Source organism: Cervus elaphus, chromosome 20, assembly GCF_910594005.1.
Source record: "Cervus elaphus chromosome 20, mCerEla1.1, whole genome shotgun sequence".
Taxonomy (NCBI): domain Eukaryota; kingdom Metazoa; phylum Chordata; class Mammalia; order Artiodactyla; family Cervidae; genus Cervus; species Cervus elaphus.
The window spans coordinates 113,804,125-113,818,971 of NC_057834.1; the positions used below are offsets into that span (position 1 = coordinate 113,804,125).

A 14,847-nucleotide genomic window follows, 5' to 3' on the forward strand; every position below is an offset into this window, starting at 1 on the left:
AAGATGTAGGGCCTATCCAGGAGAGGACTGGCAGATGGACTTCACCCAGATGCCAGTTTCTCAAGGGTATAAATACCTATTAGTCATGATAGATACATTCACAAGATGGATTGAAGGCTTTCCCACCCAGACTGAGAAGGCTGAGGAGGTGGTAAAAAAAAAAAAAAAAAACTGCTCCATGAAATCATTCCAAGGTTTGGTCTACCCAGGTCATTACAAAGTGACAATGGGACATCATTTACTTCTAAGATCACCCAAGGAGTCTCTAAAGCATTGGGCATTACTTATTATCTCCATTGGGCCTGGAGGCCTCAGTCTTCAGGAAAAGCAGAAAGAGCCAACCAATTCTTAAAATCAGCAATAAAAAAGATAACCCAAGAGACCTTCCTGGGATGGAAGGAGGCTTTACCAATAGCTCTCCTCCGTACCCGTATTGCTCCTAAGGAACAGGTTGGTTTTAGTCCTTATGAGATGCTATACAGGAGACCTTTTGTTTATGTCAATGACCTCTTCCTAGATCCAGAAGTTCAGACCCTCCAGTCTTATACCATGGCCATTAGGCAATTCCAACAGGATATACGCTTGTGGGGTATGAACCAGGACCCAAAAGACTCTAAGGAGTCACCACTATATGCTCCAGGGACTCAAGTCTTAATTAAAGTCTGGAAAGATGGGTCCCCAAAGGCTCAACTCCAGCCCACATGGAAGGGCCCCTACCCTGTAACACTTTCTACTCCCATAGCAGTCAAGGTGCCAGGACACGACTCGTGGATTCACTACTCACGAGTCAAGCCATGGAAGAAAACAGAAGAAGACACTCAATACACCTGTGAGCCCCTGGGAGATCTCAGCTACCTATTCAGGACTACAAATGAGTGCCATTCTAATAAACAACCCCAAAATCTGGTCTCTGGGGATAAGATTTCTCAAGACAGTTCTAAAGAGCCAACACAGCTTGGCAGAAATAATACTCCAAAACAGACAGGAGATAGATCTTCTGATCTCAGAACAAGGAGAGACCTGAGCCATCCTGGCGATGTAAATTTAAAATTGGCTAATGCCCCTACTAGTCCTTGTTATGCCATACTGATGATGCTAATGATTGTTCCATGTACTGTCAATTGTCTAACCTGTCTTGTCTCTGCCCAGGTCAAGCTGCAACATGCAGTGCCAGTTCAACAAAGATGTAAAACTACAGCTGACCACAGAAAATATCACTCACCCTTAGGTGGACACCACTACGAGGACTCTGAGGCTTGAGACTAGCAAGAGGGAGAGGCCCAATGCCCCTCGCCATCCCAGTTCAGCAGGAAGTAGCCAGAGAGACCTCGACGTCCCTATTCCCAAAGAATTGGGCCTCCCATCTCTTGAGGGGGGAATGTTAGGTAGTTAGAATAGGGAAAAGGAGTCCAGAATGGCAGTCGCTAAAAGACCTGGAAGGGAAAAGCCCTCGAATATAGAACAAAGGAAGGTCCGAGGACCGGGGTGAGAACCTCAGGTAAAACAAACAACACTCCTGGCTGGCCCAATTTACATAAGACAGGTCCAGGGACAGAGAAACATATAAAAAGAGGAACCAAAGTCCTCTTCTCTCTCTCTCTCTCTCCCACGCTATGGGGCACTCTTCTCTTCGCGTCTTTGGATCGACGTGCCCTCATGCCTTGAAGATGGATTTTCCTGCCATTATCTAAATAAAATAGAGCTGTAACACTGAGCGGTAACACTGATTTATCTAAGAGCTATAACACGGTCCGGTCGAGACCTGAGAGCAATTCCCTGGGGAACATATTCGTCAGTCAGGTGAGTAAGGGCAGGCACCAGGGTGGGCTGGGGCTGAGCTGGGAGGTATCTGATTAGGTGTTTTCTGTAGCTGCTGGAAGCTCTGGCCCAGCTTTGGGAGGACCGGCAAGTGCGTGTCCTGATCTTCAGGAGTGGAGTGAAGGGTGTGTTCTGAGCAGGTGGGTTTTCTTCCTTGCCCCCAACCCGGGGCTCAGCAGGGCTCCCACTGGCCTGCATTTAGGGGATACTTCAGTCATTTCTAGCACAAGAGTCAGGGCTTCCCAGGTGGCGCTATTGCTAATGAACCCGCCTGGTGACACAGGAGACACGGGTTCCATCCTGAGTTGGGTACATCCCCTGGAGGAGGAAATTGCAACCCACTCCAGTATTCTTGCCTGCAGAATCCCCATGGGCAGAGGAGCCTGGCGGGCTACAGTCCACAGGGTCACAGAGTCGGACATGACTGAAGCGACCACAGCACAGGACTCACTCCCACTGAAAGATGGGAACGCGGAGGGGCAATTCCTTGCTTAGAGCAACACAGCTAGTGAGAATTCAGTTAGAACTTGACCTCTCTGACCCCCAAATCCTTGTTCTTTCTGTTCTGACCCTTCATTGAGGAAATGAGAAAGTGGATTCCAAAGACACTCACCAGGTCTGTGGCCAAGACAGGACTGACTTACTGCCCCTTCGCCCACCTACAAGATCTCAGTCCCTTGTCAAAAAACTCTTCCACGTCTCTGCACCATTTGGTCCTCACAACAGGGCAAGCCCCACGCACTTCCTTTCAAAGATGAGAAATGCGGCATCCCTGGCCCACAACAAGAAGCAAGTGAAGGAGAGTTGAGCGAAGAACTGACTCTGGGGTGGCTGTGGAGGGGCACTGGGGAGACGGAAAGAGGCTGCAGAGGGCGAGGGTGGGAAGCGAGTGATTCTTAGGCGGTTTCAAGGGCATGTGGCTCAGTCCCCAGACCTCAACTGCCAGGATCACGGTGAGCAGCTTGGGGAGGGAGGTGGCAAGGGAAGTATGAGACCAGTCTGCCTGACCCCGCGACCCTGATCGAGGCCCTCCTCCTACTGCGGCCCCTTCCTTTGGCTCCCCCATGGTCTGACGTCTTCCATCACAGTCACTTCATGACTGTTAACCCCGCTCCTCATCCCCCCAGCGAAGGACAGGAAAGTAGGGGGCATGCAGGAGGTCTGAATCTGCCCCCGATTTGCCCTGGAATCTTGGGCTAGTCCCTGTCCCTCTCTGGGCCTCAGTTTCCCCATTTGTCATTGAGGGGCTAGGACTAATCAGACTCCCAAGGGCTCTCCCAACTGACTCACATAATCGAGGACTTGCAGAGACTGTGTTCACCCCTTATTCGTGACTCAGGCTCCTGCCATCTGATCTCCGATGACCCTCCACCGTCTTCTCTCACCCAGGACCCTGTGCACCCCCACGCCACTGTCCCTGCACTCACTCCTCATCTACTTGACCTTTCAGCCTCCCCCACCAAGCCCTTCTTTTAAAAAATAATTATACCTGATGTATGCCAATTATTTCTCAATAAAACAGGAAAAAATAGTTAATAAAATTTTATTACTATTTAATGTATTTTTTGAGTTGTCACAAATATATACATTACACAAAATTTATATTTGAATCACTCTGAAGTGTAAAATTCACTGGCATTAAGTACATTCACAAGGTTATTCAACAATCACCACTACCCATTTCAAAAACTATTCCCTCATCTCAGTAAACTATGTACTCATTAAGCAATTCCTCCCCATTTTCCTAACACCCAGTAACCTCCATTCTACTGTCTATCTTTACAAATTTGCCTACTCTGTGTCATACAAGTAGAATCATACATTTGTCCTTTCATGGCTTGCTTATTTCACTTAGCATCATGTACTTCATGTTCATCCATGTTGTAGCATACTGCAGAATTTCTATCCTTTTTACAAATGAATAATATTCCCTTTCACACATATATTCCACATTTTGTTTAGCCATCTGTTGATGGACTTGGGTGGTTCCCACATTTTGGCTATTGTGATTAATACTGCTATGAACATTGGTGTGCTCGTATCTGCTTGAGTCCTTGCTTTCAATTCTTTGGGACATATACTTAGGAGTAAAGTGGCTGGACCATATCGTAATCCTATGTTGAACTTTGGGAGGAAGGAAGCACCAAAATATTTTTCACAGCAGCTGTATCATTTTACATTCATCAGAGTTCTCCACACCAATGTCAACACTTTTTTGTTTGTTGTTTATAATAACCGTCTGAATGGGTACATAGCAATATCCTTTTGTGGTTTTTATTTGCATTTCCCCAATGATGTTGAACACACTTTCCAGTGCTTACTGGCTTATCTTCTTTTTTAAATATTTATTTGGCTGCACTAGGTCTGATTTGAGGGATGCAGGATCTTCAGTCTTCATTGTGACAAGCCACCTCTTAGTTCTGGCACGAGCGCTCTAGTTCCCCAACTAGGGATCGAACTCGGGCCACCTGCAATAGAAAGCCAGAATCTTAGCAACTGGACTAGCAGGGAAATCCCACTGGCTTATTTTCCTTGGCGAAATGTATATTCAAGTCCTTTGTGAGGTTTTTTGTGTTTTGTTTTGTTTCGTTTTGCCACTCTGCACAGCTTGCATTATCTTAGTGCCCCACCCAGGGATCAAACCATGTCCCTTGCAGTGGAATCATGTAGTCTTAACCACTGGACCACCAGGGAAGTCCTTTGTATTTGTTTTCAGTTGTAGGAAGTCTTTATATATCCTAGATATCAGTTCCTTACCAGATGTATGATTTGCCAGTATTTCCTTCCATTCGTGGGTTGTCTTTGCTCTCTTGATAGTGTCTTTTGATGCACTAGTTTTTAATTTTGATGAAATCTAATTTATCTTTTTGTTGTTGTTGTGTCTCTCTTTTTTTGACCACCCTCCTCCCTCCTGGACTTCCCTGGCTGAGTTTTCTTGGTGTTTTTCTTTCCTCTCTGGCTGCTTCTCTTCAGGTTTCCATTGCTGGATCCTTTGACAGCCTGGGATTCAGTGCCAGGTCATTTCCCAAGGACTGTCACCCTTGCATCTGCAGGTGCAGACCTGAAGGAGCGGGAGCAGATGAGTGCAGCAGAAGAGGGGGTCTTTGTCCAGTGGCTCCGAGGCCTGATGACTGAGATTGGTGAGGGTTCTGGAGTGGGGGGGAGGAGGACATTCAGTGGTTCTGCTGATCCCAGTCTCACCAATCCACCATATTCTAAAGAGAGAATGGTTTCTGTTGTGAGCTCTATGGAGAGATGATTCTCCCAGGGAGAGGGGGCAGGGACAAGGAATTCTACAAGGAGGAGGGTGTCACAAGGGTCCACAGGGCACTGGCTCCCCAGCATTAGTGCCCTGCTAGATCTGACCCCCAGCCCCTGTGCTCAGGGTACAAGCCTGGCCATGCCAGGGTCAACTTTAAGCAAGCATGCTTGCAGGCTTTGACAAATGCTTGTTCCTTTTTCTGGAATATCCCTCCTAGGCCATCTGAACTGTTTATGCATTCTTTAAGACCACCAGTGCCTCCTCCTCCAGGAAGCCACCCCTGGCCCATCATCCAAGCTTCCTTTCTCAGATCACTGATCACCCTGAGTCGTCATCACCTGTTTGCCTGTCTGCGTTCCCCGTGTCGGATTCAGTTCTGCTCCCAGCACACAGAATGAGAAGGGAGAGCAAAAAGGTTGGTCCCGGGGAGGCCCACAGGAGGGTGGGCCTGACCAGGCATCACCCTGCCCATCCACCTCCCCACTCCTGATCCCCAGCTGATCCCACAACTTTCCCCAGTGGGAAAACTGACTGCTAAGATAACCCGGCTGAGGTACCAGGAGAGGTCCCCAAGCTTGGGGCCAATGAAGCCTTCTGTCACAACCAGCTAGACCGTCTCCTACCCTGAGACACTGTCCTGGTCCTACCAGGGCCTCGCAGGCTGAGCCGTCGTCCTTTGTCTCCACAGCAGCCTTCCCTGCACCCACCATTGCCGCTGTGGACGGGTTTGCCTTGGGTGGAGGCCTGGAACTTGCCCTGGCCTGTGACCTCCGAGTGGCAGGTACCGGGTACAGCGAGAGGTGTGGGAGGGTGGGAGGGAAGAGTGAGCGACACAAGCTGATTCTGGGGACTCTGCAGTCAGCCACTGCTCTCAGCTTGCCAACAAACCCCAGAACTAAAGGCAAAGTGGGGGCCAAGGAATTCAGGCGGTAGTGGCTCCCCCCTCACCGCCCAGCCCCTGACTACTACAGGGCTCGTCCCTTCTCAGAGTCAGCTGCCCTCAGCTCAGGACTGCTCATGCCAACCCCAGGGCAACTGCTGACACAACTAGAAAGAACATAGAGAGCGAAGGTTGGGGACAAACGTATCTCTTCAGTCTTCCAGTTCTGTCCAAGCCAGCTTTATCGATCATGTTGTGAACAAAGGTGAGCCAGGAGGGCAGTCTGCTACATGCCCAGTTAATCATAAGCATGACTGGGCAGGAACAGTGCCCTACAGTAGTTCTATCAGAATCCACAAAGGCTTGCAGTAGTAGATCAAAGAAACTGAACTTCGAAACGTGGAGGGCAGGGAGGATGAAGATAACTGATTGCTTTAACCTTGCTGACTTGGTGGTTAGGTGTGCCCTTTTTAGAGCAGATCAGAGAAGATTTGAGTGCCATAATGGTGCCACACTTTCTCGTGCCACCAAGCAAGAACTTTTCATCTTTTTTTTAACATGTAGCCCCAGGCATAGAGGGACTTTATATCCACATGATGCATAACAAAGAGAAGCCATCAAATACCAGGGCAGGTCATAGCACCAACTCTGGTTCTCACCTGCCTGTGTTTAGGGGAGCTAACTTGAAGGGATTGGTGGGTAGGAGGTGAATGTAAACCCCTCCCTCCCATACTGCATGGTTCACAGGGACCATGTTGAGGGAATTCAGGAGAAGCCTATGGGGTGGGACACTCAAGGAGGGCTTCTCACAGGAAGTGCAACTCAGAAAAAAGGATGTGTATCAGAATACAGGAAAATTTCCGGCTGACCAAAAGCCTGGGGGGAAACTGGTGGAAGCAGGAGTCACTGACACTCTAGGCCAGACCTGAGCTAAGGAAGCATGAGACAGAGAATCCCTTAATTTACAAATAGGTACAGGGCACCATCCAGGAACCCGTCCTTGTTCCAAGCACCATGACCTCACTTAATCCTAAACAGTTCTATAAAGCAGGTAAAAGAGAGGTTATCAATTTTTTCCCCGTCCATGAGGCTCAGAAAGGCTAAGAGAGTTGCTCAGTGAGTTGTGGAAGTAGGGTGAGTGTTGGGCCTCCTGACTTCCAGACTAGGGCTCTTCCAAAGGCAGCTACTGGAGAGGTCTGGCTATGGCCGCTCCGTGAGGGAAGTGTTGGCTGGAGGGGTGAGCAGAGCCCAGAGTGTCTCTTATCCTCAGGGACTGGTGCTAGAAGACAGGGTGGGGGCTTCACTCTGTTTTGTCTAAGCAGCTTCCTCGGCTGTCATGGGGCTGATCGAGACCACCCGAGGGCTCCTCCCAGGAGCAGGTAATAACACACACCATCCATCCTCTACCTGTTCAACACCACTCTATCCAGCATAATTCCCTACTTTCCTCTCTTGCCCTATGTTCTGGGTTCTTCCCAACAGCCTAACCCCTAACAGTTCTTCCCAATCTCGTCCTCTGAGAGGTCTTGGCTGACTCCCAGCCAGGGCCTCCTCTGGGCCCCCATGTCCCATGAGGATTCACCACCCCTACTCCATCCTGGCAGGAGGGACTCAGAGGCTGCCTCGATGCCTGGGGGTGGCCCTGGCGAAGGAGCTCATCTTCACAGCCAACGACTGAGTGGGGCGCAGGCCCAGGCTCTGGGGCTGGTGAACCACGCTGTGGCCCAGAATGAGGAGGACAATACCGCCTACTGCCGGGCCCGAGCCCTGGCCCAGGAGATCCTGCCCGAGCGGGCCTGAGCCACTGGGGTCATGGACGGGGATGCCGGGGGCAAGGACGTCTCATGCAACCACACAAAGTCCATTTCCCCAGATTTATAAAATTAACCATCTTTTGTAGTTTTGCTTCCATTCAGCCATCTAGTAAATAATACTAAATCAGATTTTAAGTTAAAGTGAAAATTGAGTTCTGAGGGGCTGGGATCAATTAAGCTTGAAAATCCTCAGAACAGCCTGTAAAACAGAACTTCCTGAGATGATGCAAATGATCTCTATCTGTGCCATCCACTAAGGCAGTCACTAGCCACATGTTTGGTTGCTATGTCCAACTCTGTGTGACCCCACAGACTGTAGCCCACCAGACTCCTCTTGTCCATGGTATTTTACCAGCAAGAATACTGGAGTGGGCTACCATTTCCTTCTTCAGGGGATCTTCCCAACCCAGGGACTGAACCCGAGGCTCCTGCTTGCCAAGCAGTTTTTTACCCTTGAGCTACCTGGGAAGCCCCACTAGCCACATTACTTAAATTAAAATTTTAATTTCTCAATTACAGTTCCCATATTTTAATGCTAATAGACACATTTGGCTGCTGGCTATTGTACTGGACAGTAAAGCATGAATGTGTCCCAAAATTGAAAATGCAAGATTCTTAAGCAGATAAAGAACTACCAGCCCATCTTTCAACCACACTACGTGGTGGAAAAGCACTTGAAATACATGATATAGGACATATGTTAAGACCCATACATTTTTGTTAATTCAAATAGCCTATTAGCATAGTCTCCCCAAAAGTTTAGGTACCCAGGGAGTAGGTTAGGCCCTGCCTACAGGTAATCTCCAAGTATCTGCCTACATGTAGTCTCCAAGTATCTGAGAGGCTCCACTGGCTTCTCACTTCTCTGAGAGCCAGAGGGAGGTCCCAAGTTTCCACAAAGATAGGCAAGCAGCTGAAATGGAGCCAGGTTTTGTTAAGTTGTAATACTGACTGAGCCCATATGGCGCACCCTCATCCTTCAGACACAATCAGACGCAAACAATCCTGGGTACTAACAATCCAGTGTCCCAATGTTAGAACAATCAAGTTGAGGTGATTATCCCTGTCGTGTCTGTGCTATAACAGATCCAACAAAGTTAAGTGACTGCTCATCAAAGTAAAAGAAAGTGAATGCACCACCACAAAGACAGACACTATTTTGGCATTCATTCTGCATAATACAGAAATACATATAATAACTAGTATTTTAAAGAATGCAGAACATGAGAAAATTTTTAAAGAACAAACTAAATCTTTAATGGATTTCAAATACAAAAAATTAAAGACATATGACAAAGGTCAAATATAAAAATGTTAACTATATTCTATCATTTTAATATTATTAACAGAAAAGTATTTGAATTAATCACAAAAAGTAAAAAAGAGTTATTTTAGGAGAAAAAAAGTCTCCCTTTAAATAATCCTGCCTCTTTTTATAATTTTGATATCTTTACTTACTTACTTGCTTAGTTACTTGAGGGCAAGGACTATAAAAACTGATGGTAAGTTTGGTTTAAAAGCATTTGTTTTGTCTTCATTTCTTGTTTATAGTTTCATCACATATAAATGGAGAGTCAGATGCTGTTTATTTTACTGATGTCGTGTTTCTCTTATACTTGGTCAGAAAGTCTCTCAACTGATACAAAACTCTGAGTAACTCAGGGTAGTAGCTGATTACACTTCCATGGAGTGAGGGGCGCCTATTTGTATAGGGCTTGTCTTTTTGCATAAAATAAATAACTGGGACTTTGAACTTGATCTCAAGATGATTCAGGCTTCAGATTTTTCCATATGAAATAATGGTATTTTTTTAATTACTAGTATTTCATTATTTAAAAGTAGCTTTCTACACCAAGGGACTTCCCTAATAGCTCAGTTGGTAAAGAATCGCCTGCAATGCAGGAGACCACTATTCGATTCCTCAGTTGGTAAGATCCGCTACAGGAGGGATAGGCTACCCCCTCCAGTAGTCTTGGGCTTCCCTTGTGGCTCAGCTGGTAAAGAATCTGCCTGCGATGCAGGAGAGCTGGATGTGATCCCTGGGTTGGGAAGATCCCCTGGAGAAGGGAAAGGCTACCCACTCCTGTATTCTGGCCTGGAGAATTTGCAGAGTTGGACACAACTGATGGACTTTCACTTTCTACACCAAATCAACATCATACCGAAAACTAGTACTAGAATATCACTAATGCAAATGCTGGGACATTCTGATGCAACCTGTTTAACTTCCAGGGGAGTTACTGAGTGCCACTGAGTGCCAAGTATTAAGATTCCCTATGCTGTTGCTAAGTCACTTCAGTCGTGTCCGACTCTGTGCTACCCCATAGACCGCAGCCCACCAGGCTCCCCCGTCCCTGGGATTCTCCAGGCAAGAATACTGGAGTGGGTTGCCATTTCCTTCTCGAATGCGTGAAAGTGAAAATGAAAGTGAAGTCGCTTAGTCGTGTCCGGATCTTAGCGACCCCGTTGACTGCAGCCTACCAGGCTCCTCCCTGAGGTGAGTGCAAGAGATACTGTGGTAGATGCCTGCCCTCTAGTGGGGAAACTACCAAGATCAGGGAGTCAAAATGCTCAAGAAATTACATACACCCCAAAAAGAAAGTGAAGTCTCTCAGTCGTGTCTGACTCTTTGCGACCCCGTGGACTGTAGCCTACCAGGCTCCTCCATCTATGGAATTTTCCAGGCAAGAGCACTGGAGTGGGTTGCCATTTCTTCTCCAGGGGATCTTCCCAACTCAGGGATCAAACCCAAGTCTCCCACATTGCAGACAGACTCTTTACTGTCTGAGCCACCAGGGAAGCCCTACAGCCCAAAGTTCAGTTCAGTTGCTCAGTCGTATCTGACTCTTTGCAACCCCGTGAATCGCAGCACGCCAGGCCTCCCTGTCCATCACAAACTCCCGGAGTTTACTCAAACTCATGCCCATCGAGTCAGTGATGCCATCCAGCCATCTCATCCTCTGTCTCCCCCTTCTCCTCCTGCCCCCAATCCCTCCCAGCATCAGGGTCTTTTCCAATGAGTCAGCTCTTTGCATGAGGTGGCCAAAGTATTGGAGTTTCAGCTTCAGCATCAGTCCTTCCAATGAACACCCAGGACTTATCTCTTTTAGGATGGACTGGTTGGATCTCCTTGCAGTCCAAGGGACTCTCAAGAGTCTTCTCCAACACCATAGTTCAAAAGCAACAATTTTTCGGCGCTCAGCTTTCTTCACAGTCCAACACTCACATCCATACATGACCACTGGAAAAACCATAGCCTTGACCAGACGGACCTTTGTTGGCAAAGTAATGTCTCTGCTTTTTAATATGCTGTCTAAATTGGTCATTACTTTCCTTCCAAGGAGTAAGCGTCTTTTAATTTCATGGCTGCAGTCACCATCTGCAATGACTTTGGAGCCCAAAAAAATAAAGTCTGACACTGTTTCCACTGTCTCCCCATCTATTTCCCATGAGGTGATGGGACCAGATGCCATGATCTGGTCATTTTCTAAATGCCATGCCATTTTCTAAATGTTAAGCTTTAAGCCAACTTTTTCACTCTCCTCTTTCACTTTCATCAAGAGGCTTTTTAGTTCCTCTTCACTCTCTGCCATAAGGGTGGTGTCATCTGCATATCTGAGGTTATTGATATTTCTCCCAGCAATCTTGATTCCAGCTTGTGCTTCTTCCAGCCCAGCGTTTCTCATGATGTACTCTGCATATAAGTTAAATAAGCAGGGTGACAATATACAGCCTTGACATACTCCTTTTCCTATTTGGAACCAGTCTGTTGTTCCATGTCCAGTTCTAACTGTTGCTTCCCGACCTGCATACAGGTTTCTCAAGAGACAGGTCAGATGGTCTGGTATTCCCATCTCCTTCAGACCAAAAGAGTCTGTCAATAAACACAAGCTCCACAAATTAACACTCAGATTTTCCCTTTAAGGGGTAAATATACTTTACACTAGGAATATGGATTTGGCTACATTTTCCATGGAACACCAAAGGAATGGAACATCCTATAGCAACTGTGCCTCACTGTTCTCATTTCCAAATAACATAAAATGATCCATCATATTTCTAATTGATCTACTTCACACAGTGTTACCTTGAACACCACAGGTTGGAACTGTGCAGGTTCACTTATACATGGATTTTTTTTTCCCACTAAATACATACTACAGTACTACATGATCCAAGGTTGGTTGAATTTGTGGATGCAGAACTCTTTACAGGGAGGGTTGGCTATAAAGTTATGTACAGATTTTCTATGGCATGAATGATCAGTTCCCCTAAGCTCCAGGCTGTTCAAGGCTCAACTACAATTATGCATACATGCACAGACACACTCAGAAACATAAATATGTGTGTTTTCAACACAGAGACAACATGGCTATATAGTTTTTAATTTTCTCTGATGAGAAATCAGTAGTTAAATAATACACATTCATAACAAGCAAATCAAAGGATATAGAGTAAAAATCAAAAGTAGGGTGATCCTGTTATCCTGGGGCTGTCCAGGTTCAAAGTGAAAAGTCTCACATCCTAAAACAACACTTCAGTCACTGGCAAACCAGGACAGTTGGTCACCAAAACATTCCTCAATTCCCCAGTCACACTCCCCAGAGATGACCAGTGTTAACAGTTTTCATACTCTTCCAGAAATTTTCATTGTACATGTAAAATGTGCACATATACTCACATATTTAATAATTCTAAATTCCTTTACGACAATTTAGGGGACAAGGAACACATCTTTAAAGGCTAGTCTAGTTCTAACTGACGTTTAAAAACATAAACTATGCACAGAAAAGAATTCAATAAGTATGGAAAAGTATAAAACAAAAAGTGAAGTTCTCCATTCTCTTGACCCTTCTCCCCAAAGACACATCATACCAACACCTTCTACACAAATGGAATAATATACACAGCACTATGCAGCTTCCTTTTTTCACCTAATATCTGGAGAGTTACCCATTTCAGCACATACTTACTAACCTCTTCATTTAAACTGCACACTTTTTCATTAATGGTATGGGTGTGCCATCATTTAACCAGTACTCCAATGAGGACATCACATTATTGACATCTTTAAGCTCCTGAAAAATAGCTGGAATGCATAACTTTGGACATCTTAGTGTATACTCCTGAAAGTGCATCTGTAGGGCAGATGCCTATGTGGAGTTACATGAAAGAGCATGGGCATCTATCTAATTTGCCTGTTCTTGTCAAATTGTCCTCCTGAAGCATTGTACCAGTTCACTCACCATTCAGTTATGTATGCAAATACTTGTTTCCTAAATCTCAATAATAATGGGCATTACCAACCTTTTACAGTTTCCAAGCGTGAGGTGAAAAGGAGCACCTAACTGTTTTATTTATGTTTCTTTAAATGTAAAGCTGAGCATACCTCATGTCTGTTTTTTCAACTACCTTTCCATACTGTGTGAATGCTTAAAAAAAAATTATACCACTTTTTGTAAAGGAAAAGCTCTGTCACAATATCACAAATCTATTTTCCCGGTTCTTGATTTTTGCTTGAATCTGTGGTATTTTTCCCAGTCTGAAGTTCTTTTATCTTTATGTAGCTAGTTTTTAATTTACGCCTTCCATGCTAACGGGCTTTTTAAACTGTTCTTTTCCTGATAAAGTCTTACAAAACCTTCAAATAATACAATGTGAACAAAATAGGAGGCAAACGCACTCCTTGCCTGGAAGTGCGGTGGGGGATGGAGAGCCAGAACTGCAGTGGCACAAAATAACTAGAAGCAAGACCAAAGAGGCAAAGATGGTCACTTTGGTGCTCTTGCTTCCAACTGGCCCTACAAAATACCCCTCAGGATTTCAGCCCAGGTCTGCCAGATTCCAAAGTCCAAGTTCCTAATACTGACCTTTTTTCACCCTACTGGGGTAAAACATGCTTTCAGTGGAGGCTTGCATTTGTTGAGATGAGAGGGGTAGAGAAGGGAGCAGCAATGGGAAGGTGACTGGGAATCAGATCTAAGCTTCACCACTGACTCACTGGACAAACATGGCCAGGTGTTTCACCACCCTGAGCCTCACTTAAACCCATCCTGAAGGGATGGGGAGCAGCCTGTGACGATTAGATAAGTCTGTGGGTGGGAAAGCATGTGTACAGTGGAGTATGTTGTACATGCTGGCGGGATGTATTAAATGACAAGAATTCCAGATGGTCAGCACTAGGAGGATTAGGCATCAGTTAGGCTTCCTTCATTATTGAAAAGGAACATCAGCTAATTAGTAGGTATAACACTAACAAAAGTAAACACTGTCACTAGAATAGCTGGATTTCTACCCAGACCTCTTCCGCCATCATGGAGCGTGTGTGCCTAACTGTGAGCACCAACTGATCCCCTCCTCAACCAAGCGCTTGCTTTTCCCTAGGCCCCCATCGCTGTGCGGCTGAGCAAAGTTGCCATTGACCGAGGAATAGAGGTGAGAGGGTTCTGGGTCGGAACTTAGCGTCTGCTAAGGTCAGTGGGGTGGCTGGGAGGCAGTGCTTTCAGGGCACACAGATGGACAGCACAGCTGGAAAGAACTCAGGCACTGGACTCTTCCTACAGACTTTGAGGCTGACCTCTCTCTTTGTGCCTTAGTTTTACCCATCTAACAAAGCATTTGCCATCTGTCTCTGTGGAGATTGAACCCTGTGCTGCTGCAGCTGTCCACCTTTAACACCTCCCCTAGAGGGAGGTCAGGGTGGAGTGAGGCACTCTGTGCTCCAGGGAATCTGGTGGAACAGGTGTTTAGACAGTTAGATTTTCAGGAACTGATTCATGATAACAATCTTTATATCTCTTCATATCTAGAAAAGCACTAAATCCCTTCCTGGTGATATCAGCTCCTCCTGACTAGCAGAAAACCTTTTACAAAGTAAGCTTGACTGTACCGAACTCCCACTTCACTGAAATCTCATATATTGACCTTCCCTGACTGCATCTTTGGAGCAGTCTCTCAGAGCTATCTGAGGTGCTCCCTCCTGGGCTGCAGTCCTGATTTTGCCCCAAATAAAACTTAACTCACAACTCTCAAATTATGCATCTTTTTAATCAATGTAGTCAGGGAACTAGAAT

General features: G+C 46.0%; 1 pseudogene; it reads left to right on the forward strand.

Annotated features, from left to right (window-relative positions):
• Positions 1-1,162: 1,162 nt before the first annotated feature.
• LOC122676803 lies at positions 1,163-14,332 on the forward strand (annotated as a pseudogene).
• The last annotated feature ends 515 nt before the right edge of the window (positions 14,333-14,847 follow it).